Genomic DNA, 19,167 nt, shown 5'->3' on the forward strand with positions numbered 1-19,167 from the left:
AGCCCCTCTCACCAACCAAGCCAGGGACAATCAAAACTAATTTGCATAAATGTTGCCAAAGCATAAAAACCCGAAATAGCCACGTTTGTTGTTAGTTTTGGCCAACGACCCAGAGAACTGAGGAGCTGAGGAGCTGAGGAGCCGAAGAACTGAAGGCAGGGGCAGACAGACGAGAATTTGCGAAACAAAAAGTCTAAATTAATAAGTTTCGGGGAACAGAAAAGAGGGTCAGGGGTAGCAATAAAGAAGAGGGTCCTCGGGGTGGGGGCTTTCGAGGGGGACTCCCCTGAAATAAATTACTGCTAGAGATCTTGCCCCGTCATCTCTCAAACTGACAGCAGACGCAGCAGGCAGTCTGCCGGGGCAGGAAATGCAGGCTCTCTCCCTCTTTCCATATTTTTGCCATTGTCCGAACCCACTTTGTCCTGGTCCATGGTCCTTGGTCCTTGGTCCTTGCTGTCCCTGCTGTCCTTGGTTCAGAGTGCGGCGTCAAAAGACATCAATAAAATGGCGACCACTGGCGGCATTCGCCGGAATGCAAAAATATCCCTGAAATGCTCTTTAAGCTCTGCAGTCTGCTGAATTTAAGAACTGCCACCCAGGTCACCAACATGTCCTTGGCAAAGGGCGAATATCGACAGCTATCATCATAAATCCCCCGCCAACTCTTGCATTCATTTTCCATTTTTGCATTTTTTTTCTGGGCTCTTTCCATGGCCGCGTCGCAAAAATTTCACAACTAATTGAATATTTAAAACTGCCAAACCGCAATTTCAAATTTATTACCCCAAAGGGGTGGTCACTGGGCCATTACCTCACTTGCGACTCGGCCTGTAGTCGGGTATAAAATGTCACTTAATTGCAATTTAGTAAATTGTTTTCCATGTTGTATAACAGCAGCGGCAACAAGCCGTCGTGGTGGGTGTGGCACACACACACACACATGCACGCATATTAAAAACCATAAATTTTGCGGTGATTTATCTTAATTTAAATGTTGCAACAATACATCGGAGCAGCAGCGTCGTTGGGCTTTTGTTTAAATATAACAAAGCAACTAAAAGTATGCAACGGTGCACATTTTTTCCCCCACACACATACACATATATACCAAATTTGGCCATGTATTGGTAATGTAAATGTAGCGCATTTCATGTCTACGGAGTGTAGATGTAGATGCGGCCAAAGAATGTTGTAGCTTTTGTTATTTGCCGCCATGCTGTGTGCGAAAAATCAATTAAAAATTCATCAAATAATTAACAAAAGCAGCGCTCTGAGTGCCGGTGGCTCAGGGGAGCGAATGGGGGGTAGGGGGTTAAAAGCTGGGCCACCAAGGGGTTAAACAATAGCCGTCTTCTTCGCCCCTCTGGGGAGTGTTTAACTTGGCCTCGACGGTGGGTGGAATTGGGCTGTAATGCTTTTGCTCCTTGTGTTCCATGTGTGCGACGCGCAAAACAAATTAAATTCAATTTAGTCAGCAGCAGCCGAGGAGGCAGGATCAAAAGGATGGGGCAGCAGCAGCAGCGGCGGCGGCATCAGGAGCAACTCCTCCTGCAAGAAGGTGCAATTTTGATGGATTGCTTTTGCCTCCTGTCGAGTGCACAGGAGGTGGGCAGGACCTTGTTTGTTGCTTAGCTGCAAACTTTGCCTGCCATTTGCATACGTGTGTGTATATGAGTTGAGGCCAAGTTAACGCAGCTGCATTTAAACTTTGTTTGCCAAATGGCCAGGAGGGGCGTGGCAGCTACAAGAAATTAAAAACTTTCTCCCAGCCTAATGACATTAAGCATTAAAGCATGGCATATTTTCCAAAGAGATCATTATGTTTTTTTATTAATAGAGGTATATATTTCTTTAAGACCTAATAAATATACGTGAATGCTATTTAATTTTAATTCTTTGATGATGATTAAGGACCAAAAGTCTGGGTTTTCCATTAAAGTGAAAATTACCATTAACCCACATATTCATAATTAATTGTTTGCCTGCCTGGGCAGACTTGTAAGTGAATTTCGTTCCCTTATTAATGGCCAACTACCTGGGGCTGTCTGTTTTGGCCCGAGTGGCTAATTAAACACAAAATCAGATCCCGACCGGAGGCAACAATTTTTCTTTTTACCTCAAGCCCAACCAAAAATCACAAATTTCCGTTTTTTAATGAATGCTACTGGCTGAACAAAGGGGTGGCAATTGTGTAAAGGGGCGTGGGTAGCAACGATAACTGGAAAAGGGGGTCTGGAGTTGAGGGCGAAGCGCCGTGACATGTCAGGTTTTCCAGGCATTCGGTATCCCTGCCATCCTTCGCCCCCCTGAAGTATGCAACTTCATTTATAACAGAAATAAAAACCCTTTTCAGTTCTGTGCTCCTGCCTGACTTTTGGCTTTTTGTAATTTATACGCGCTTAAAGGCGTCATGTTGGCAACACCTACACAAATTCCTTCCGCCCCACTTTTCTGAGCTTTTTTGCATAACGTCAACGTCTGACAAATGTGCCATAAGCAGGGGTTTTTTTTGGTTTGGTTTCCAAAAAGGGGTTTTCGGGGGGGTCGCAAACTTTTGCGTGCGGTTTTTGGTGTTGGCTTGCTGGGCAGCGGTTAAAAAAGTTGTGGCCAAATAAATGGGCAAATGGCAGAAAATGACAAATGACCGTCAATCATGACAGGCCAGACGGACCGAAAAAGGGGGTTTTTGTAAGGGGAAGGGGGGTTTTGGCTGCCGGTGATAACGCTAAGCTCTGTCTGGTCGGCACAAAACACACCTGCTGGTCAATGACAGTCGAAAGCTCATCATTGGCTCAGCCAATTTCTGTTCTTTGTTTCGGGCGCCATCTAAATGAGTGTTTTCAGTTAGATAACTTGACCGTTTCGAATTTGGCTGGAAATAATATATGGCTGGCAATTAGTTGTCCTTAAGATATAAGTTTTGTGATATAAGGGCGTCACACAAATCACTAGGGTTCTTAAGTGCTTTTTAAAAGTGGCCGAAAGTATGCAATGAATTTTTTTGTAAGCCAAAAATATTTTGTTGCATACTTTTAGACACCTAATTTAACATTTTGAAGTGAATTTAAATCAATAATGGTTGAGACTTAAAACTTTTTTTTGGAAAGGCAAATTATGACATTTTTTTCGCATTTCCACCCTGGTGCTTACAAGCTTTTAAAGTCGGTGAAAAAGAAAAAACCTCCATAAAAGGGCGGGAGAAAAAAAAACAAATTGAAAGCGCGGCAAATCACTTTTTAAATTTAATTTGACACTTTCTTTTCTTTCTGAGAGCGGTGAGCATCAAAGACGAGACTACAAAGTGTAAACTTTTCGAAAAGAAATTTCATTTTCGTTGCCCAAGGGCTTCGAGTCTGCGTTTCATGGAGTCGGGGGATGCGGCATTTAAATTCTGTCGCCTTCTTTTTGGCCGAAAGTTAAATGTTTTGTAGTTTTCATTTAAGTGCAAAGTTTTTCTGCGCTGCATAAACTTTGCGTTATTTCACACGCAGGTATTATATTGCCAAGGCAGCGTACAGAAAAAAACCAAATGCAATAAACGTTGGACGAAGGAAGGCAAAATGTTTGCAATCTCATATTAAATGGCATCAACAACTTTGTCTCCGTTTGGCAGAGCTAGAGCGCACAGAAACTTTTCCACTGCTTATTATATTCAATAAAATATTTTACAGTGGCACTTTGGGGGATAACCAACCAACCAGCCAGCCAGCCAGCCAGCCAACCAGCCCCCGACATCACGAAAAACTTCGCCAGCTTGGGAAAAATTTGATAAGATTTTCTTTTTGGCTGTCGGAATTGTCTATCCTGCCTGCGAGCAGCTTCTTTTCTATTCTCTGGCTGCTGGCGAGATTGCAGAAATTGCGAAAACTAAAATTGTAAATTTTAGACGGCGAACGGTTTTGTTTACTCAGTGCAGTTACTTGGTTTTTAGTGCCCCATTACGCATACGCAGCGTTGGCCGTGGTGAATTTATGAATGGAAATGCACTGTGTACTATGTGCAGTATGTAAAGTGCGTCTGAGTATCAGCCACTTGAAGCCACTTGCTCTTGCAAATCCATTTTTCATTTTCGCAGCCCGAGCTGCAATCTCCGCGGCGATCAATAGACATAGAAGGTTCTCCATTTCCATGTCCTTCAGGTGCGTGTGAGTGTAAAGTCAACGTTTTCACGTTTGACTTGATTTGAATGCCAGTACCAGTACCAGTTCCACTACTAGTACCAGTGGATTTTCCCCGCTGTGTTCTCCATTCATCGATTCATTTATTTCGGTAGGCACTTGTGCACCTCGTGCTCGCTTTCAATGACACTTTTTTGCCTTGTCGCCGGGCGAATCGAACGAACGGCGTTTGATTGAGTGCCTTTTCCATTGGCAGGCAACAAACTTAATCAATTTCAGCGCCTGTGTCCAAACAAAAGGCGTGCCCAAAGGCTGGAAAATTGCTCGGTTCCCGATTCTCCTCCTCCTTTTTGCCACTCTGAAGAGCTTTTGGGGGTTCTATTGCATAGTTTTCCGAGGGCCAGCGCACTGACTCACCGCCTTTGGTTGTCTGCCATCGTATCTGTGCGTTTACCCAACGCAAACGCCATAAAATAATTTTGTTTCAACACAAACACACAGACAGAGAGAGGGATAGAAATAGGGTGGGACTCGAACACATAGACATATTTGCCCAGTGCAAATACGAAACACAAATGTATATATTTAATTTGAGCAAATAACTATTTTTGGCAGCAGACAGACAGACGAATCCCCTTCCTAAATGGAAGGGAATATTTACCCATCCGTCAGTTGCCGCCGCCGCCGCATGCAAAATATTTGAAATAATTAGTGTAAAATATTTGCATAGAAATTATTTGTTGACTTGCGGTGGGGTTGGGCTGCCGAAAAATTCTTGGCCGCCTTAATTGAGACCCGCTGAGGTGGGTAAATCAAAGGGCAGGGTTAGTTTGTGATTGGGCCATTACTCGTCGGCTGTGCGGTAGGTAATGCCAATATTTCAGAGGAAAACACTCCCGAGGGAAGAACAAAATTTCACCATCGAGAAATAGATCAAATATATTTTAAAAATATGTAAATTTATAATTATTAGTAAGTACCCTTTTAAACTAAAACAACTCTTGATATTCAAAGAGAATATTAAAACATTCTTTTACAATCTTTGATCATATTTTTTTTAATACATTTATACAATACATTTATAAAATTCAATGAAAAAAATTTATTTATTGAAGTTTAGGCTAGGAGTTCAATAAGGATCGATTTGTTCTTAATATTTAAATTTTTAAATGTGATGCTAAAAAAAAATAATCATTTTTTATAAGCCCTTGGAGCTTTAAATGTTTAAGCTTCTCTATCTGAAAATCTTGTTTTATTTTAAATAAATATCACTTTAAAACAACCTATATAGCAGCATTTAGATATTAACCACAAACAGGTTTATTGAAAGTTCCCTGGATTTCCGAAATCCAGCTCTGTAGGCACTCTACCTAATGTCGCAACCTCGAGTGTAAGCAGCATGACTGTGACAGTCAGACCTTTTAATTAAAAACTATTTTGCTTTGCATTTTTAAGGCCTGCGGTGGAGGTTGAAAGTGGGTTGGTGGAGAAGGTCTGTGGCAAAGGGGCGTGTGTACCAACGCCCACAGCTTGAGCTGGGAAATTTTAGCATTTTAATTTTAATTTAATGTGGGCGTGGCATGGCGTGCAACAGTTTCTGCTGCCTCTTCGTGTGGAGTCTCCACTTCTCCCATATTTTTTTCCTTCCTCGCTGCCCGACTGCATTAAGTCAAACGTAATCCGCACATGGCCAGCCACAAACGGGCGAAAAGGAAAGCGGAGAGACAGGACATAGGACGCAGGACACAAAGCAAGGATATCTCACCCTGGGCAATGGGCACTGGGTAGAAGGACTCCTCTTACTTTTTGACTCTGCTGGTGCTGTTGGTTTTCTGGTTAGCAGCTCAGCTCGGCGCCCCTTCTAAACCTCCATCTCGAGGTCGGTTTGCTACGGTTCGGGTTGGAAAGGTTCAGTTTGGTTTGGTTTTGGCTTTCGGTTTGCTTTGACTGGTTGCCCAGCTGCTGCTTTGGCCGCTTTTGCTGCTCAACTTGGCTCTGCCCAACGACGTTTCATTAAGTTATACAATTTAACGCCCTTTCAGCCAGTCGCAGTTCTATTTACATTTGCTCTGGGTCAAATTACACAAATTCTACGGGTGTTGTGGCGACAGAAAGCCATCGACATCGACCGTCGACGTCTGGGTTTCATTCGCCGGCTAAGTCTGTCTGTGTTTGTGTCCCGTTCCCCAAAAATATATAAATGTTTGCCCATCGTCTCTTGGTAATTTAAAACTTTGCTCCTTTGTTTTATCGCCGAGGCAAATATTATTGAACTCGGGAATTCTCCAGCTCCTGCTTCTGGCCAGCTTAGATTTCCTTCCGCCCTGACCCAATTAGAGTGCTACCTGGCCAGGCTTTGTCCAGGGCGTCGTAGGCCAAAACTTTTCCAGGCAGAAGACACCGAACCTTTGGCCAATTTTGCATGCTGCCATTATCAAATTGAATTTCGCATGCAAATTGTTTTCGGTCTTTCGAGAAAGCTTTCAAGTTTTATGACACGGAAATTGGCTCTTGCAAGTTTCTGCTTTTCTGCCAGGATGCTGTCTTCCTCGCCTGTGTCCTGTTCCTGGCCTGGCCTATTCCTATTCCTATTCCAGTCGGTGACTCACTTGCTTTTGCCACCCGCACCCCCTGTTTTCCATTTTCCAGCACACGTTTTTGCACTTTTTAACCTTTGCCACACTAATTTCGAGCGCCCAATGCTAATTATGATGTCTTTTACGTGCCAACAAACGCTCAAGTGACTTACCCCAGTGGAAAGGAGTCGTCGTCGTGGGCACAGGCTCCACTTAAATATTTATTTTACTGTAAACTCAACCTAAAAACCGTAGACGACGACGACTACGACTGCCAAACCTCATTCAAAATTCAAGTGGGCGTGTTCTGATGACATGCTGCCTGCTTACCTTCGGCACGTAATGCGCTGGGGATTCGCCAGTATTAGCCGGGCCAACGAAAGAGAGCGACTGGCAGGACTCGCAGGACTCGCAGGACCCGCCGAGCCGGAGACAGAGGGAAAAAACAATATTAATAACAGAGAGCCAGCCCACAGAGCCCAATCTAGAGGGCCATAATAATACATCAGCTGTGGCAATGCCCCCGCAAGGCGTTGTGCCGAATAGAGAGAGAGAGGGCGAGGACAACGAGGACATCGAGGACATCATCCCAACCAGGCAGCTAATAGTCCTCCGCCTCCCGGAATCCTTGACGAACGGAGCTAAAAACGGGTCTGAACGATCCGGCGAACGAACCAACGAGCAACGCTTCATTGAAAAGTTTCAGCGTAATGGCTTTTGTTTGGCGTCGAGTCGCTGGGGGAGATGGGGACTGGGATGGGAATGTTACTGGGAAGGGGGCTTTCTTCCATAGCATTAAGTAATTGATTACATCTCGAGGGACTTTTAAGCAAGCCGAACCAACACGAAATGGCACGACACTATAAACCTCATAAATTTCTATAAAACTGCTCGGCGCAATACAGTGTAAATATTTTCTTTCTCTTTTTTTTGCGCTAAACAGTGGCAGCTTGAAAAGGGGTAGCACAGCAGATTGTGGAGGGGGTTGCACAGCCAATTTGACTAGCCGTCGACCTTTACCGTGTTTTACCATAAACAATAACCATAATTTAGGGCCCTTTCCCCTCGAAGTCAGCGTTAATGTGGTTAGCAAAAGCCGGTCGATGGAAGGGACGTTAATGTTAATGGCATATCTTCAAGAAGGAAACTATAAGTAGCCAAAGTACCATAAAACTGTAATTGCATTTGTCTTTGCATAGCAAACCAATATATGGAGTATATTGTGATTGAATTCCAAAAATTCCGAATTTTCCGAAAAATTTTATAACTTGGGTAATTGTATCCCGATTAAGACGTGGGATACCTCTATGAGTTTGTGGTTGAATTTTTTAAAATTATACATTTAAATTTCACCTTTTCAAGATGGTAGAAATTTTAACCCATTTTCATGTTCGATTTTTCCGTAGTTAGAATGGTTTTCGGAATGGGATCCCAAAACTGGACTTCTCATTTTCATAACTTGGGTAATTTTATCCCGATTTAGACGTGGGATACCTCTATGAATTTGTGGTTGAATTCTCTAATATTCTACATTTAAATTTTACCTTTTGAAGATGGTCAAAATTTTAACCCATTTTTATGTTCGATTTTTCAGTAGTTAGAACGGTTTTCAGAATGGGAACCAAAAAATTGACTTCTAATTTTCATAACTTGGGTAGTTTTATACAGATTTTAAAGTGGAATACCTATATGAATTTGTGGTTGAATTCTCTAATATTCTACATTTAAATTTTACCATTTGAAGATGGTCAAAATTTTAAACCATTTTCATGTTCGATTTTTCCGTAGTTCCAATGGTTTTCAGAATGGGAACGTTCATAACTTGGGTAATTTTATCCCGATTTGGACGTGGGATACCTCAATGAATTTGTGGTTGAATTCTCTAATATTCTACATTTAAATTTCTCCTTTCCAAGATGGTCGAAATTTTAACCCATTTTCATGTTCGATTTTTTCGTAGTTCCAATGGTTTTCAGAATGGGACCCAAAACTGAACTTCTAATTTTCATATCTTCGGTAATTCGATTCCGATTTAGAAGTGGGATACCTCTATGAGTTTGTGTTGGAATTATCTAATATTCTGCATTTAAGTTTTTCTGTTGATCGAAGGACAAAATTTTAACCTTTTTTCAAACATGCTATTTTAGTCATATGAATTTATAAAGCAATCATTCTTGATCATAAAAAAGTGAACCAAGTGAATATTCTGACCTTGTTACCCACTCACCCCACTGTGCGCCACCTAGATATTTCAATGAACTTTTCCACCGCCATCCCATCTGGTCTATCACTCTTTTCTTGCGCTGCTCACGTTTCGTTGTGGATTTTAAATTAAAAATACAGCGAATTTTGTGCGGGTTGTGCGGGCTGCCAAACGAAACAAATAAAAACAACGGAAAGAAGACAAACAGTCCCGCCCATCTGGGGCGGTTAGCCATTTTTATGGCGCCTAATTGCACATCGTTCCCTGGGAGAAATGGGCGGAAAGGGGGCGGTGGAAGGACTCGTGGGCGGGGCCGGGACCGGGAAGGACTCGACCGGGCCTCGGCTGTTATAATCATAAAATTGCTTTTGTGGCATACAAACCGGTTATATTGCTCCCGTGTGATATTCGCCCCCTCAGATCCCAGGGCTCCCAAGTCCGCTTCTTCATTTTCTATACGAATGAAAAATGTTGCGGTTTATTTTCATTTGGAGTTTTTCCCCGAGTCCGCGCGGTCTAAACATAATTTGTTGCATTAATGTTGGCCACATGCACAGGAAAATGGGAAATGAGCCATTCCCCCTCACACACACTCATAGTTTTTGTTTAATTTCAATGTAAATTGCTTGAGAGGGATGTAAAGTGGGTGGGTGGGTTGATATATGTGTGTGTGTGTGTGCCCTGCTAATTGCTTGGAGCCCTTGAGCTAGAAATTTTGCGCATAATTAGTGGCAAATGTGCGTATGGAAAATGTGTTTGCAAATTGCCTCGAAACCTGAACGGGTCCTGTGTTTCGGTCTCTATACATTTTAGATTTATTGCGTGACATGGGTTAAACTGTGGAGGCCCCAACGAAAAGCCCATAGAAGAAGTACAAAAACAATTCCACTTTAATCAATGTTAAACTGCCGCCAAGGAACCATTTTCCCCCTCTACTGCAAGGAAAAGTTTTCATTATCATTTTTTAAAAGCGAAACGCAAAGCTCCTGGCTGTCAAATTTGCCTGTCACTCCATAAACCTACATTTTAGGACTTCAAATGCTAAATGCCCCATAAAATATACAGGCCAAGGCAAGGTGAATGGACAAACATAAAAATGAGAAATAATAATGCCATTGACAAATACAAAGCCATAAATTATAAATGCGAAATGCTTACTTATACACGAAATCTACTTTTCCTGCCGCAAAAAAGGGGAGGGGAAAACAAAAAAAAAGAAAGCCCAAATGACAGCGAGGGTGGGAAAGCCCAAGGAAATGGGAAAACTGAAAACGCAACAGAAATACAAACCGCAACTTGTTATAAAATTAGTAAAATTTTCTCAGCAAACATTTACATTAACTACGAGGCCCACACGCACACACACACAGAAGTACTCCCAGGACCTCCTCCTTTCGTCCTTAGCCACCCGCAAGGACTTCAAAAGACCCATAGAAGCGTAACAAGGAATACGGAGAAGAAAGCAAAGCAGTTGCAAAAATAAATAAAAAGCAAACGAGACCTGAGCCTGGTCCCAAAAGTATTAAGAGAGCAAAGCAATTAAAATATGAAAATGTACAACTTTCATCTTTTTGAGCTCATTGCATAAATCATTTCGAATGCCTGACAGGGCATTGTGGGGGGTGAAAGTGGGTGGTTATGGGTGTTACTGGGTGTTGCTGGGCGCTTTTTCCCACCCACCCTCTGACATTCAAATTTACTGTGTCGCTTTTGCTACTAATCAGCATAAGTCCTTGCCAAGCGCCCAAATGCTGCCCAGTGAAAAACCGAACCAAAAGTGATTTATTTCGAAATTGCCTCATCTCTCCCCTCGTTTTGGCTTACCTGTAGATACTTTTTTGGGAGCTACAGGAGTGGAGGACATAATTACAATCATTGCAGCCACCGCGGTCTCAATTGTAATTATAAGTAGGAAACTAAGCCAACGGGGAGACCTGCCTTGATGTTGTCAGTTGTCCCCACCAATTTCCAATGCCCTCGGGGCTGTGTGCTCAAAATTATATATATATATATACATACGTACAGGGGGAATTCCCTTGTTCCCTTACTAAGTACATGGATGTGTGTAGGGGGAAAGTCTCTTCATGTCGTCTTCAATTAAAAGTTTGTACAAATTGCCAGCAATTTGTGCGCGACTCGGTTAATTGCCCAGGCCAACTGCTGGAAAGGTATCATTAGATTAGATGGGGGCTTTTCCAAAAAAATAAAAAGGTGTTACTCTACAAAGTTCGGAAAACTTGTGGTTCGCATCGCTGGGCCTTAATTATATTTCAATTTTCATGTGCAGCCCGTGAAAATTAATTGTTATCGAAAAGAATAAACATTTAAATCGAGGCAAATCGGTTAACTCGGCAGAAATTCAACAATTTGCCAAAATCCAGATCAGACTGTTCGAGCACATGACGAATTTGCATATTTCGCCTGATTTTGTTGTAAACTCTCAACTTACATCGTGTAACAAACTAACGAACATGAGAATCAAAAATCAAATTTAAAACCAAAATAATTGAAGTGTAGGCAGCATTTTGAACGATGCAAATATATATAGCTATATTTATTTTTATATATTTTTACAAATAAATACTCTGAATATCGAGGGGGGAGAGCAGTTGAGTCGAGGGCTTGATCCACCCAAACGAGATGTGCGTATATAAACACAAGTATAACCAATCAAAAATCCAATTAAAATTGAGGAAAATTCGATTTGCATGTAAAATATGGAAAAAAAAAGAGACGAGAAACGAAAAGCGGAGAGAACTCTCGTTTCACACACAAAAACCGGGGGTTGTGGAGGTGAAAACATAAAAAATATTTGGTATATGCGAAATTGAAAAGCCTGAAAAAAGGGCAGCTCGACACCAAGAGAACTCTGTTAGCATTGGATTGATGTGAATAGGGATCTGGCACCAAACAAAAAAAGCAAATTCGGCAGAGGCGGGCGGTAAAAAATGCAAATAATAATATAAAACAAATTGTGTTACCCATAAACGTGCGGCAATGGCAAATATAGTTTGGTATCTCACAAATTGATTTGTCTGCAGAAGCTTATCCCCATAAAAATATTTACTGTCTAATTCTTTAAATCCTTGAATTTAATTTAAATTCTCTTTTCTTACAGGTAAGTTCAAGTTCTCTCTACCCGAAGTTCTAGCCTTAAGCTCGCAGTAAGTTTGTGATCTACTAACAATACCATTAAACAGTTTCATATACTTATGCCAAGAATCTTTTCAACTGAATTCCTAAATTCTTCACTCTGCAACCCAAGAATTTCTGTCTCTCTTTGTTGACTTATTTTTATTGCTGATCCTGTATCTGAGATGCTTTTCCAAAAAGGGTTCAACTTCAACACGGAATTCGGCTTGGTTTGGCTCTCATTTGTGCATTTGACACTTTCATTGAATTGGCCAAAAAGCAATTTATTTAGCAAATTATTAAGCACATTACGTATATAGAGGCCTCTGTCGATTTAATTAGTTTATTATTTGCGTTACTGTGTGTTTGTGTGGTAAAATTGCGAATTATTATTGTTTAGCTGTTGTTAATAACTTTAGCGACTACAATTTTAATTGCATATTTTTGTGTGCCCTTTTTAGCACAATGAGGGTTAGTATGTGTGTGTGTGTGTGTGTGTGTGTGTGTGTGTGTGTGTGTGTGTGTTTGTGTGTGGCTGAGTGTTAATTAATTTTGTGCTTGAATCGCCGTCAGTTGCATTTGCAATTGACTGCAAAAGTGCAAAGTGACCCCAGGATCGTTGCGTCGCCGTTTAATTAGTACTTCATTTCCAATTAAATATTGCTCTTGCACTAATTAAATTTCACTTTTTGTAGCCCCTCTCCTACCCCCTTTTGCACGACACCCATGTAATTTGTACAAAATTAATTAGAAATGTCCCCACCGCTCGTTTTTTTCTCATCGAAGTGAAGGCGAGCACGCAAAATCAAATCAGAGACTGTCGCTGAAAGCGTGGCTAAGAAAAATAACTCAAGGTAAATAAATAATTGAATTCATTAGGCAAATGAAAAATCCCGACACGAAGACCTAAAGGATCTTAGTAAAAGGATATATATGTATATAGATAGATGGAAGGGGTAGAGTTAGCTCGCATATTGACCCAAATCGGCAGGACAACAAGACAGTCGGAGCTGTCGGAGGGCTGTTAAAAACGTAAACACACAAATAAAATACATTGTTTACCCACACACACACTCTCACACTCACAGGACACCAGTGTCCAAAGGACATTACCTGCGTCACGCCCTTCTCGAGTTCACCGCTCGCCTTTACGGCTGCTCATTAGTGACGAAAATCGAACAACCGAGCTAAAAACTAACAACGAAAACAAGCCACACACACACACATATGGATGTACCCATCAAAGGATCCTGGATTCAGGACTCTGAAGGAGGCGCTGACAAAAATACGAAAAATAACAATGGCAGTGACAAGGAAGCAAACAATACGACAAAAATAATACTGACAGGGACAGGTAGATAAATATATGTGGGTGTATATATATAGAAAAAACAGGACGAACAACCATAATAATAATGAAGCACACATACAGAGTCCTTCTCACATTAAAGGTGTGTGTGTGTGTGTGTGTGTGCTGTGGTTAGGAGCTTTTCCCTGGGATTTTTCGTTAGTTTCAGGTTAACAAAAGCAGAGCCAGAGGGTTGTTGGCCGGAAAAAAAGAGGAGATTATTGATTCTAGATGAAATGTCACAGCGGTCGCAGCTGCGGATGTGGAAGCGTCGAATGTGTATCTCATTAGGTTTAGGTTTCCCCCCCAACCACCAACCTGATGGATGTTATCCAATTATCTAGCTTAAATACAGCAAATCCCTGACAAGCACTAAGAATATTTCGCACACGAAATTGCAATGCAGCCCGAAACAAAACAGGAGTTGGGAGTTTGGGAGTTTCAGAACCCACTACACGCTTCATTATGCAGCAAATTAGGCCCGAGACGAGAGGCAGGAATCCTTGGCAGCCGGCAGCCCCGAGATGATGAAACGAAATTATGCATTATGCATGGAAAACATGCAGTGCCAGCGGGCCAGATCCTGCCAGGACCAGGCCCCATTACACGTCAAGATGCGACGACAAACTTACCACTCCTTCGTCCTTCGTCCTTGCAGCGACCCCAACTTTATTATTAAATCCGAAAACTTAAAACCAAGAGGTAGACAGAGAGAGAGAGAGAGAGCTCAGCTCTCCGGAGTGCACTCGTAGCACAGTGAGTTATTAACACGCCTTGCCACATTTGCTGCCGAGCTAATGTGGCTTGGTTTAGTGGCTGCCCCCAGTTGTTGCACCACCCTAAAACCCGCTGGAAACCACCCAAAAACCCTCCCAGTATCCCTGTCTCCATTTCGGGGCCATGCTCCTGTGCCTGTCATTATGCTAAACTAAACGGCTGGCAGTGCTAGAATTTGCACCCGCAACCAGGATGCCTCATGCCTCATGCCTCATGCCACCTGGCACGCCCCCTTTTCTGCCCGCCGCCCCCTTGCACGTGCTTTTGCACAGGTATAACGGTAACATTTCCGTTGCTGCTTCCGCCGCTGCGAGCGCTTTATAATTATTTCGCCTGGCGGGCCTCCAGTTGATGGCATATGCTGCCTGTTGCCTGGATTGTCAGGACACGTACGTGTTGCACAGGCTGCAAGTGTATGGGTGCAGAGAGTTATAAGCTTCATTAAGCATATGTACAGCACGTTGTAAGCTCCTCTGTGTGTGAGTGTGTGTGTGTGTGTGTCTGCCGCAATTAAGCATATTTAGCATGGGGATTTGTCATCTACGCTAAACTCACTTCCGCTATAAGATAGTTTTGGCCAAAAATAGATAATTAAATGAGGGCCTAATAAAGCCTTTAATATACCATAACCAAAGATGCCCATCTTAAAGCCAGACTGTCTGACATTTCTATTAAAATCCACGAGCCCTTGGTAGCCTCAAATTGCTTTGACCTTTGAGCACCAGATGGGCTCCCCCCGTCCCCTGGATTCATAACTCTCTGGCTCCCCAGGAGCGTAAAAAATTCTTACACACGCACATTAAGTCACGTTTTCGCACCATTAACCCATAAAGAACGAGAGCCTGGTAGCCATTTTGGAGGAGTCGAGCGGCCGACGGCAGAAGATTTACAAATATTGAACTTTTTTTTTTGTACATACATAGCTGCCGCCTTTCAAGTCGTAAAGCAGTCACAAGCATATTTTATAGATTTTAATATGCGAGCTACATTGCCTGACTTTTAAATTCAGGCCTTATTTTCGGGCAGGTTTCCCATTCACCCTTGTCAGACTTCCGCGTTCCGTTTAGTGACTTTTTCCCCATCGAGTTGCGTGCCCCCTGACAGAGTGTCAACGTTCTTGGGGTTGGAGTGCAAAGTGTGTGTGCCTGGAAAAAAGAGGCAGCTTGATAAGGGTTTATCAATGCGACACAGTAACTCAGTGATTTACTCGTGTGTGCGTTGAATTTTCTCGTTTTTTTTTAATTTTGAAAATTGAAAAAGTGACTTTTGCCTTTCTGACATTGTATCCTGGGGGCTCTCCCCAGCTCATCCTTTAAAAGTAATTGAATACGCCTTAGACACTGAAAACACAGTTGTATCAATACAAGATACAATCCTTACTTTCCCTCTACCTTCAGCAATTTGCTTTAATTGTCATTACCTTTGATTGCATTTACCTGTTCTATATGTACTCCCATCCAATGCCGCATCTTTCACAGCCTTCCACTAACATTTCAATCTGCCAAGCCACAAAGTTGCCAAAAATTGTTGTGGTTTTTCCTGCCGGCTCGCTCAAACCCCGCCACACGAAATATTGTGGGAAAAGCGCTTTTCATCTTATGAAATCATTTTTGGCTTTCAAGGATTTCTGGGCCAGAGTCGGAAGAGGAAAGATACACCTTGCCAGTGCTATTTAAAATAAATACAGTCCTTCCCTCTCTCTCTATCCTGCGCATTGGCAAAGCAAATAAATTGGTTTCGCAACCGCAAAAGCCAAACGAAGGGAGGGGAGGGTAGGGGAGGGGGGGCAGTCACTTTCTCACATCAATTCAATTCAATCAGACATCAAGCATATACAATTTTCACTCGCAACACAGGAATTATACAATCAATGGCTTGCCAGCGAGCAAAATCCCCAGCTCCAAGGATCTGCCACCTTAACCCCCGAAAGCGCCCGGCCTTAACCCCCTGAATCCTGGTATCTGGCTGGAGAGGAAATAAAATGCGGCAGGCACGTTGCAACACTATTACTTATTTCGCCGGCACTCACAGACAGGCAGGCGCAGGACGACAAGGACGACAAGGACGACGTCTGACTGAAATGAACTACGTTTGTTTGTGATTGTGCGGCTGTGCGCAGGTGGAATCCAGCAAGCCAGGTGCTTTTCCGGGGCGCAGGGAAAAGGGGAACCGAACCCGGAGTCTAAAAATGCAATAATCTTTCAGCGCCGTCGTCGTCAGCGTTTAAACGTGACTTTTAAGCATGATGTTGTAATATTTTAACTTGACTAAGAAAGGCGAAAAGGGAATGAATTGTGGGAGGAGGGCTGAAAGGACCTGGGCTTGGATCCTCCATTGTGTGCGGCTGCGAAATTGTTACAAATGCCCCCAGCGTGCATTTTATGGCCAGTGCGATAAATAAAATGTTGCAACAAACAGGGCCAACACACACACACACACACACACATGCCCAGAAATATGTGCAAATAATATGGGAGGGAGTTGCAGGACCAAGGTACGAATAGTCCTTTCTGCCCGTAGCTGCCAGGCAGTCAGACAAACAATAACATAAATTTCGTTAGCTATTTTATTTTTTACCCTCGTTGTGTGTGTGTGTGTTCGTGCCAAGTAATTGTGCAATATGTTTTAGAGGCTGGCAGGCGAGAGCCTTGACCAGGATGTGGAGTTCCTTACTACTGGTCGCTAAGTAGTTGAAAGTCAAAGGAGATCCGGGCTTTAAAGGGGATCCTGATGCTACTGCTGCATCAGGTTAAATGTGCGTTAAATTGCTAAACGTCTTGCCAACTTTGTCGGCCATTACAATTACCGTTGGCCGCTCTTCATCATCCACTGCCGTTTTGTCTCCCCCTCCATGCGTAATTGTAATTGCAGGCGAAGCATCTCCACAGGCCCCGTCTATCTGTCTTGGCCGAAAGCTTAGACAAGTTTGCTGCTAAGCCAACATAAGACCCGAAAGCATTTCATATACCAAAACGGGAAAGGCAACAAACTGCAAAACTTGTGTTGCCGTATTTGTCCGAGTGATTGTGTAGCTTAGGGTGGACCTTTGTTGGATTGAATTAGAGCCGTCCCCAGGCTAACTGTAATTTTCCATACGTTTTCTGTGCTTCAAGCCTTCTTTAAGTTTAAGATGTGGGTGAGAAAACAGCACTGAGAAAATTGTGTTCTTACCTTAAGTTACCATAATATGTACACATAACCCACAAATTGTTTGGAAAATCTTTTTTTTAGTAAATCCTACAATAAGTGTTAGTAAGAAGTATAAAAATTTAAGTAACTTTAAAATTGATTAAACATTTTTGACAACATAACCTCAAGAACTACTTAAGATTTTAACAATGTTTCAGAAAAAGTCAGACAAGCAATGAATTAAAAGGTATAGCTAAAATTTCACTTAGAGATTTCCAAGCTCAAGCTTCTTTTATTGGTAACACAGTTTCAAAGTCTATAGATCTAACTCTCCTTAGTTTTTATAAATTTGTTAGGGGCTTGTGCTGTATTAGTTGGACGGGATTCATATCCTCCTTCGTAATTTAAGGCTGAAACATTGTTTAAAATTGTTGTTTCGCATTAAATCAAAAATAGCCTATAATGAGTTTATGTTGAATGCCTTATCAAATTCATGATTATTTAATTAACCATTTAAATAATAACAGCACAGCTTTTATTAGGCAAACCCTAAGGGCGAATAGTTCCCAATCTCTTCTTGTGGCATTCCTTCATTTATACGAACAAGGTCCACCCTATAGTATCTGTGTGTGGCTCAGTCCGTTTCTGTTGTTTTCGTTGCGGTGTTTGTCTTAGTTAAATTCCGAAAGGCGTAACGGGTAACGAGCGGGGTGCATTGAGTGCGGCTTAAGTGTTCATCGACTCAACCGCAGCAGCAGCTCTGCTCCGAAGGGGAGGTCCTTTGGCGCTCCTTCCTTACAGTCCTTGCCATTCCAGCAAAACCCCCACCCCCTCCCCCCTCAGCTGTCAATAGTCTGAGTCTGCTGCAAGTTCAATTAATTGCGCGCAACGAACAAACAAACAAACAGCAACAACTACAACTACGGCAACAAGGAAAAGCAACCACAAAAATTAAATTAAAGTAGAGCGCACCCCCCTCTATCATTCCGTCTCCCTCTCACTCAATCTACCCCTCTCTTTCTCTCTCTCTACCCCTTCGTGTAAATGAGTGATGTGCATGAAGAGCGCTAAAACACTTTTGTTTGCCTGTGTGAGTGGGGCTGTGTGAGTGTATGTGTGTGTTTGTGTTTGTATTTGTGTTTGGGGCTAGATGAAGACGTATGGTTATTGTGATGACTCTTGGAAAATTGATAAATATTGCAAAACGCACTAGCACACACACACACACACTGCTGGGCTATAAAGAGAGAGAGAGACGGATAGAGGGGTGGAAAATATAATTTAATTAAAATGTTTTATGTAAGACATGTTTATTGAACCATTTTCTGTTAAAACTTCCCAAAGCAATTTGATTGACGAACTTGACTTGGTTGCAATGTCCTTTCTCCGCCTTTCTCCCCCATTTCTCCCCCTTTCTCTCACTTTGTTGATTTTGTTTGTTGATTTGTGGCATCAGCTGCTGTCAAGGTGTTGAAGAGTGTGCTACGCCTGAAGTTTTGCATTGATTTGCTACTTGGAGAGTGTTGTTTTCCAAGGGTTAAGTCAGGCAATATGTATTCAATTAAGGCCATTTGGGGGAGGCATAAATGATGGAAGACTTTGTTTTTCAGATCTATAGAGGGCATTTAGTTTTATTCCGCACCTAACTTACAAAAATGTATTGCTATTGTGGTAATTCTTTGGCCATAGGTCTTTATATTTTGCTAGCATCTAGACTAGTTACCTTTACTATTACTATATATCGATATGTAACCACCATTATTTCCGTAAATACGCCTATGCCGTCTGTTGTTGTCGTGTATTTTATAATATTTACCTAATTCTTTATTACGTATCAAATAGGCGTATAATATCTCCATCAAATCAGTGACATATCAAACT

At 42.2% G+C, this 19,167-nt stretch overlaps 1 protein-coding gene across 41 annotated transcripts in view; it reads left to right on the forward strand.

Annotated features, from left to right (window-relative positions):
- Window positions 1–19,167, forward strand: part of LOC119553043 (CUGBP Elav-like family member 4) — a 279,958-nt gene that overhangs the window by 189,380 nt on the left and 71,411 nt on the right. The window lies entirely within an intron of this gene.

The sequence above is a fragment of the Drosophila subpulchrella genome, chromosome 3L, assembly GCF_014743375.2.
Source record: "Drosophila subpulchrella strain 33 F10 #4 breed RU33 chromosome 3L, RU_Dsub_v1.1 Primary Assembly, whole genome shotgun sequence".
NCBI lineage: Eukaryota > Metazoa > Arthropoda > Insecta > Diptera > Drosophilidae > Drosophila > Drosophila subpulchrella.